General features: G+C 55.6%; 1 pseudogene; it reads left to right on the top strand.

The window, feature by feature from the left end:
• Positions 1 to 1000: 1000 nt before the first annotated feature.
• On the top strand, positions 1001 to 3266 carry LOC140409363 (WW domain-binding protein 1-like; annotated as a pseudogene).
• Positions 3267 to 8363: the final 5097 nt, after the last annotated feature.

Below are 8363 nucleotides of genomic sequence, written 5' to 3'. Positions count from 1 at the left end.
CCTGTTCCCGCCGGCCCGCATTCCCGTTCCCTTTCCGCCGGCCCGCATTCCCGTTCCCTTCCCGCCGCCTTGCATTCCCGTTCCTTCCCGCCGGCCCGCATTCCCATTCCTCTCCCGCCGGCCCGCAGTCCCCCTTCCCGCCGGCCCGCATTCCCTTCCCGCCAGCCCGCATTCCCTTCCCGCTGGCCCGCCAGCCCGCATTCCCGTTCCCTTCCCGCCGGCCCCGCATTCCCGTTCCCGTTCCCGCCGGCCCGCATTCCCATTCCCGTTCCCCTTCCCGCCGGCCCGCATTCCGTTCCCGTTCCCGCCGGCCCGCATTCCCATTCCCTTCCCGCCAGCACCTTCCTCCCCCCCCCCTCGCACCTTCCTCCCCACCCCTCGCACCTTCCTCCCCCCCCCTCGCACCTTCCTCCCCCCCCTCGCACCTTCCTCCCCCCCCCTCGCACTCTTCCTCCCCCCCCTCGCACCTTCCTCCCCCCCTCGCACCTTCCTCCCCCCCCTCGCACCTTCCTCCCCCCTCGCACCTTCCTCCCCCCTCGCACCTTCCTCCCCCCCCCCCCCTGCACCTTCCTACACCCCCTCACCTTCCTCCCCCCCCGCTCTCACCTTCCTCCCCACCCCCTCGCACCTTTCCTCCCCACCCTCGCACCCTTCCTCCCCCCACTCGCACCTTCCTGCGTGCCTGCCTCCTCCCCTTCCTCCGTGCCTGCCTCCTCCCCTTCCTCCGTGCCTGCGTCCCTCCCCCTTCCTCCGTGCCTGCCTCCTCACCCTTCCTCCGTGCCTGCCTCCTCCCCTTCCTCCGTGCCTGCCTCCTCCCCCCCCCCCCCCCCCCCCCCCCCATCCCCCCTCGCACCTTCCTTCCCCTCCCCCGCCTCCCCCCCTCACACCCAGTTGTGCTGCCCCGCACTATTCCGGCCCATGCCCACCTCTGAAAGGAGGTTACGATGGTGAAATTTAGAGGTTACGATGATGAAATAATGAGCTGTGACCCGAATGCCTAACTGGTTCCTGTCTTATGTGGTTTTCAATCTTTTCTTCAGGACTCTTGGCTTCTTTCAAGCTTCCTGCGTATGAGGAGGTATCGGCCCAGCCCAGCACCCCCTCCACCATCCTATACGTCAATACAATGCCAGGAGACCAGGGCTGAGCTCAGCCCTTCACTGAGCTCCAATAACTGCACCAGCTGCTCTTGTAGCTCCTAGCTCTCCCAACAGTACCTCCGATTCTGACCCCAGCACCCCAGTGACCCCAGCACCCCCGGTGACCCCGAGCCAGCATCGCCGCTCCCCAGCTCCGACTGTGCTGCTGAAGATGTCGGTGTCACTGTGTCACAAGCGGCTGTGTCCGAGGAGGAGGAGGAGGAGGATGAAAGTCGGTCCAGGGCACAGGCGCCTCACCGGAGACTCTGGGATCGATGTGTGCCGTTGCCTTGTTCACGGAGATGACAATGCGGACTGCGCTGAGGAGAGTGGGAGTTTCCTGCACGGCAGACTAGGCTGCGTCGGAGAGCTGCACACCGCTCTGCTCCAGCCTGCCGATTCTGCCAGCCTCTGCCTCCTGCCAGCTTCCCGAGGAGACCCTGACTCCCATCTTTCCCGTCTAAGGGGAAAACGGAAAGATTGGGGAACCCGGCAATGCATTTAAACCAAGGGACCAGACCCCCTGAGGCTGTGGGACCAAGGAGATAGTCTCAGGTTCGACTGAGGTGCTATAGGACTGTGAATATTACTCCATATTGGAACTATTTATAACCTACAGCCAGCGTGAGTGCTTGACTGCAAAGGAAACCTGGTGCACGTTCCCTCCCTCTGCCAGCTCCTGACTGAAAGGCTGTTTTTCTGCCTGTATCTCTCCCTCAATCTACTCAGAGTTTCTCTCACTGTTTCTCCTGCCTGAAATTCTCTTGTGTTGCTGTCTCAGATGAATGATCACATGGTTTTGTCACACTCCCCCCACCTCTCCCGTGATTCAGATCGTTCCTGAGCCTGAGGGCTGTTCCGAATTCGTGTGAGGTATTCAAGCTCCTGTTACCGGTGTTGGTGATTTCACTGGGAGGGGAGGGCTGTGTTAATACTCGCTGATCGTGAGGTGTCAGTGGAAGGGGGAGAGGATTAGTCCTTCAGTCTGGATAAGCATTGTTTGCTATTAAATCCACTACCCTGACCGGAATTGATGGCAGGCCGCAGCGGTGAAAGCACTGAAACCTGACCACTAGGGAACGGTTAATTACTGTTGCAAACTCAAATCATGAAATAATTTATTAATTGGAACTTGTGTGAGCTGATTAAGAGCTTTTAATGACCTAATATAATGGTGCTGCTGTGAGACGGAGCTTGATGGTTTCCCACACTCCGAACCGAGTCCAAGGAGGCAGGCGTAGAGCTAGGAGTGAAAGGAGAATAATGGATAGGTGGGTGAGAATGTTGCTGCTTCATTTAACATCTTTGTGTGTGCAGCTCCCTTCTGTTTTACGACAAACCTCTTCCAGGACCACGGTTTGTAGCTATAGGAATATCAAAAGTAATCGGAAAGACTGCAAATCTCTCTCTCTCTCCCTGAATCAGACACTAGATGCAACTTTGGTTGGGTAGTTTTAAGAGCCTAAATAAATGGATAAAGAAAATATCATTAATTCGAATCTGGCAACACAGAAATGGAAGAGATTTGGTCCACTATGTCTGTGCTAGTTCTTTGAAGGAGCTTTTTGGATTAGTCCCTACAAAATATCCTTGGGCAGTAGGCTGTTAGTGATCTGGAATACACTTCCCGAAAGGGTGGTGGTGGAGGATTCAATAATAACTTTCAGAAGTGAAACGCTTGGAGGAAAACATTGACAGGACTATTGGGAAAAGAGACGAGCAAAATTAATTGGGTATGTCCACCAAAGAGCTGGCTCCGTCTCCAAGGGCCAAATGCCGACTTGCGTGCTCTGTCATTCTGTGAAATTCTCCTTTTACAATTTTAAAAATCCTTTCTATTGGCTCCACGTTATCTCTCTGTTACATTACTGGTCACTTTGCTTGCTGACAGAGGAAGGTTCAGAGATTCCAGCCCAGGTTTCTTATTGCTTCCTGTCCTTAATTTCCTTGATACCCGGTTTGTGACTGATCCTTTAACACACCCTGCATCGAGGGACGGGCAATAACTGAGGCCTTGCCAGTGTCCTCAAGGTCACAGTGAAGAAGGACTTGCATTTCTGTAGCGCCTTTCATTATCTCAGGATGCCCAAACCGCTTTACAACCAATAAAGTACTTTTGAAATATAATCACTGTTGTTGAAAAGTGACATCGATTGCAGGCACAGAAAGATCCACAAAGAATGTCAGAATGGCACGATAAACCAGTTCCAATGGACTATGGGAGGACTCAACTGTTTTTCTAATTGTGCCTATCCACTCACCTGAAAGACAGCACTGCAGTTCCCATTCACTACCGCGTTCCAGTTACCCCTCAGTACCGCGTTCCTCCCTCTCAGTACTACGTTTCCAGTTACCCCTCAGTACTGCATTCCAAGTTACCCCCTCAGTGCTGCGTTCCAGTTTCCCCTCAGTACAGTGTCCCAGTTACCCCTCAGTACTGCGTCCCAGTTACCCCTCAGTGCTGCGTTCCAGTTACCCTCAAGAACTGCGTTCCAGTTACCCCTCAGTACTGCGTTCGCGTTCAGTTCCCCTCAGTACTGCATTCCAGTTACCACTCAGAACTGCGTTCCAGTTACCCCTCAGTACTGCGTTCGCGTTCCAGTTACCCCTCAGTACTGCATTCCAGTTACCCCTCAGTTGCTGCGTTCCAGTTTCCCCTCAGTACAGTGTTCCAGTTACCCCTCAGTACTGCGTCCCAGTTACCCCTCAGTGCTGCGTTCCAGTTACCCCTCAGAACTGCGTTCCAGTTACCCCTCAGTACTGCGTTCGCGTTCCAGTTCCCCTCAGTACTGCGTTCCAGTTCCCCATAGTACTGCGTTCCAGTTCCCTTCACACTGCGTTCCAGGTCCCTTCACACTGCGTTCCAGTTCCCTTCACATTGCGTTCCAGTTCCCCTCAGTTCTGCGTTCCTCCTCCCCTCAGTCCTGTGTTCCTCCTCCTCTCAGTACTGCATTCCACCCAATACTGCATTTCAGTCCCCTCCGTACTGCGTCCCAGTCCACTCCGTACTGCGTCCCAGTCCACTCCGTACTGCATTCCAGTCCCCTCCGTACTGCATTCCAGTCCCCTCCGTACTGCGTTCCAGTCCCTCCGTACTGCGTTCCAGTCCCCTCCGTACTGCGTTCCAGTCCCCTCCGTACTGCGTTCCAGTCCCCTCCGTACTGCGTTCCAGTCCCCTCCGTACTGCGTTCCAGTCCCCTCCGTACTGCGTTCCAGTCCCCTCCGTACTGCGTTCCAGTCCACTCAGTACTGCGTTCCAGTTCCCCACTCAGTACTGCGTTCCAGTTCCCCACTCAGTACTGCGTTCCAGTTCCCCCTCAGTACTGCGTTCCAGTTCCCCCTCAGTACTGCGTTCCAGTTCCCCTCAGTACTACTTTCCAGTTCCTCCTCAGTACTGCGTTCCAGTTCCTCCTCTACTGCATTCCAGTTCGCCCTCAGTACTGCATTCCAGTTGCCCCTCAGTACTGCGTTCCAGTTCAAGCTCAGTACTGCGTTCCTGTTCCCCTCAGTACTGCGTTCCAGTTCCCCAGAGTACTGCGTTCCAGTTCCCCCTCAGTACTGCGTTCCAGTTCAACCTCAGTACTGCATTCCTGTTCCCCTCAGTACTGCGTTCCAGTTCCCCTCGGTACTGTGTTTCTCCCCCCCCCCCCCTCAGGACTGCAATCCAACCCCCCTCAGTACTGCATTCCAGTCCCCTCCGTACTGCGTTCCAGTCCCCTCCGTACTGCGTTCCAGTCCCCTCCGTACTGCGTTCCAGTCCCCTCCGTACTGCGTTCCAGTCCTCTCCGTACTGCATTCCATTCCCCCCCGTACAGCATTCCAGTTCCCCTTACTACTGCATTCCTCCCCCCAGTCCTGGTTCCAGTTCCCCTCAGTACTGCATTACTCCCCCTCAGTACTGCGTTCCACTTACCCCTCAGAACTGCATTCCAGTTACCCCTCAGTACTGCGTTCCAGTTTCCCTCAGTACTGCGTTCTAGCTCACCATAGACCTGCGTTCCAGTTCCCTTCACACTGCATTCCAGTTCCCTTCACACTGCGTTCCAGTTCCCTTCACACCGTTCCAGTTCCCCTCCGTACTGTGTTCTAGTTACCCCTCAGTACTGCATTCCAGTTCCCCCTCAGTACTGCCTTCCAGTTACCCCTCAGTACTGCGTTCCAGTTCTCCCTCAGTACTGCGTTCCATTTACCCCTCAGTACTGCGTTCCATTTACCACTCAGTACTGCGTTCCATTTACCCCTCAGTACTGCGTTCCAGTTACCCCTCAGTACTGTGTTCCAGTTACCCCTCAGTACTGCATTCCAGTTCCCCACTCAGTACTGCGTTCCAGTTCCCACTCAGTACTGCGTTCCAGTTACTCCTCAGTACTGCGTTCCAGTTACCCCTCAGTACTGCGTTTCAGTTACCCCTCAGTACTGCGTTCGTTCCCCCTCAGTACTGCATTCCAGTTCCCCCTCAGTACTGCAATTCAGTTCCCCCTCAGTACTGCATTCCAGTTCAACCTCAGTGCTGCATTCCAGGTCCCCCATAGTACTGCGTTCCAGTTCCCCTCAGTACTTTGTTTCTCCCCCCCCCTCAGGACTGCCATCGTCCCCGCCTCAGGACTGCCATCCTCCCCCCCCCCCCCCCCCCTCAGGACTGCCATCCTCCCCCCCCCCCCCCCCCATTCAGTACTGCATTCCAGTCCCCTCCGTACTGCGTTCCAGTCCTCTCCGTACTGCATTCCATTCCCCCCCATACTGCGTTCCAGTTCTCCTCAGTACTGCATTACTCCCCCTCAGTACTGCATTCCAGTTACCCCTCAGAACTGCGTTCGCGCTCCAGTTCCCCACAGTACTGCGTTCCAGTTCCCTTCACACTGCGTTCCGGTTCCCTTCACACTGCGTTCCGAGTCCCTTCACACTGCGTTCCGGTTCCCTTCACACTGCGTTCCGGTTCCCTTCACACTGCGTTCCAGTTCCCCTCAGTACTGCGTTCCTCCTCCCCTCAGTCCTGCGTTCCTCCTCCTCTCAGTACTGCATTCCCCCCAATACTGCGTTCCAGTTCCCCTTAGTACTGCGTTCCAGTTGCCCTTAGTACTGCGTTCCAGTACCCCCCTCAGTACTGCATTCCAGTTCCCCCTCAGTACTGCGTTCCAGTTCCCCCCAGTACTGCGTTCCAGTTCCCCCTCAGTACTACGTACCAGTTCCTCCTCAGTACTGCGTTCCAGTTCCTCCTCAGTACTGCGTTCCAGTTCCCCTTAGTACTGCGTTCCAGTTCCCCTTAGTACTGCGTTCCAGTTCCCCCTCAGTACTGCGTTCCAGTTCCCCCTCAGTACTGCGTTCCAGTTCCCCCTCAGTACTGCGTTCCAGTTCCCCCTCAGTACTGCGTTCCAGTTCCCCCTCAGTACTGCGTTCCAGTTCCCCCTCAGTACTACGTTCCAGTTCCCCCTCAGTACTGCGTTCCAGTTCCTCCTCAGTACTGCGTTCCAGTTCCCCCTCAGCACTGCGTTCCAGTTCCCCCTCAGTACTGCGTTCCAGTTCAACCTCAGTACTGCATTCCTGTTCCCCTCAGTACTGCGTTCCAGTTCCCTAAAGTACTGCGTTCAAGTTCCCCTCAGTACTGTGTTTCTCCCCCCCCCCTCAGGACTGCAATCCAACCCCCCTCAGTACTGCATTCCAGTCCCCTCCATACTGCGTTCCAGTCCCCTCCGTACTGCGTTCCAGTCCTCTCCGTACTGCATTCCATTCCCCCCCCGTACAGCATTCCAGTTCCCCTTACTACTGCATTCCTCCCCCCAGTCCTGGTTCCAGTTGCCCTCAGTACTGCATTACTCCCCCTCAGTACTGCGTTCCACTTACCCCTCAGAACTGCGTTCCAGTTACCCCTCAGTACTGCGTTCGCGTTCCAGTTCCCCTCAGTACTGCGTTCCAGCTCACCATAATACTGCGTTCCAGTTCCCTTCACACTGCATTCCAGTTCCCTTCACACTGCATTCCAGTTCCCTTCACACCGTTCCTGTTCCCCTCAGTACTGCGTTCTAGTTACCCCTCAGTACTGCGTTCCAGTTCCCCCTCAGTACTGCGTTCCAGTTCCCCCTCAGTACTGCGTTCCAGTTCCCCCTCAGTACTGCCTTCCAGTTCCCCCTCAGTACTGCGTTCCAGTTCCCCCTCAGTACTGCGTTCCAGTTCCCCCTCAGTACTGCGTTCCAGTTCCCCCTCAGTACTGCGTTCCAGTTCCCCCTCAGTACTGCGTTCCAGTTCCCCCTCAGTACTGCGTTCCAGTTCCCCCTCAGTACTGCGTTCCAGATCCCCCTCAGTACTGCGTTCCAGTTCCCCTCAGTACTGCGTTCCAGTTCCCCTCAGTACTGCGTTCCTGTTCCCCTCAGTACTGCGTTCCTGTTCCCCTCAGTACTGCGTTCCTGTTCCCCTCAGTACAGCGTTCCTGTTCCCCTCAGTACAGCGTTCCTGTTCCCCTCACTAGTGCGTTCCTGTTCCCCTCACTAGTGCGTTCCTGTTCCCCTCAGTAGTGCGTTCCAGTTCCCCCTCAGTACTGCGCTCCAGTTCCCCCTCAGTACTGCGTTCCTGTTCCCCTCAGTAGTGCGTTCCAGTTCCCCCTCAGTAGTGCGTTCCAGTTCCCCCTCAGTACTGCGTTCCATTTACCCCTCAGTACTGCGTTCCAGTTACCCCTCAGTACTGTGTTCCAGTTACCCCTCAGTACTGCATTCCAGTTCCCCCTCAGTACTGCGTTCCAGTTACCCGTCAGTACTGCGTTCCAGCTACTCCTCAGTACTGCGTTCCAGTTACCCCTCAGTACTGCGTTCCAGTTACCCCTCAGTACTGCGTTTCAGTTACCCCCCAGTACTGCGTTCGTTACCCCTCAGTACTGCGTTCCAGTTGCCCCTCAGTACTGCGTTCCAGTTACCCCTCAGTACTGCGTTCCAGTTACCCCTCAGTACTGCATTCCAGTTACCCCTCAGTACTGCGATCCAGTTAACCTTCAGTACTGCATTCCAGTTACCCCTCAGTACTGCGTTACTGTTCCCCCACAGTACTGCGTGCCAGTTCCCCATAGTACAGCGTTCCTCCCCCTCAGCACTGCATTCCAGTTCCCCCTCAGTACTGCATTCCAGTTCCCGCTCAGTACTGCATTCCAGTTACCCCTCAGTACTGCGTTCGCGTTCCAGTTCCCCTCAGTACTGCGTTCCAGCTCACCGTAGTACTGCGTTCCAGTTCCCCCTCAGT

The sequence above is a fragment of the Scyliorhinus torazame genome, chromosome 3 (genome assembly GCF_047496885.1).
Source record: "Scyliorhinus torazame isolate Kashiwa2021f chromosome 3, sScyTor2.1, whole genome shotgun sequence".
NCBI classification, from domain to species: domain Eukaryota; kingdom Metazoa; phylum Chordata; class Chondrichthyes; order Carcharhiniformes; family Scyliorhinidae; genus Scyliorhinus; species Scyliorhinus torazame.
Note: the sequence above shows the minus strand (reverse complement) of the source record. Positions and strands in the feature narration are given on the sequence as shown.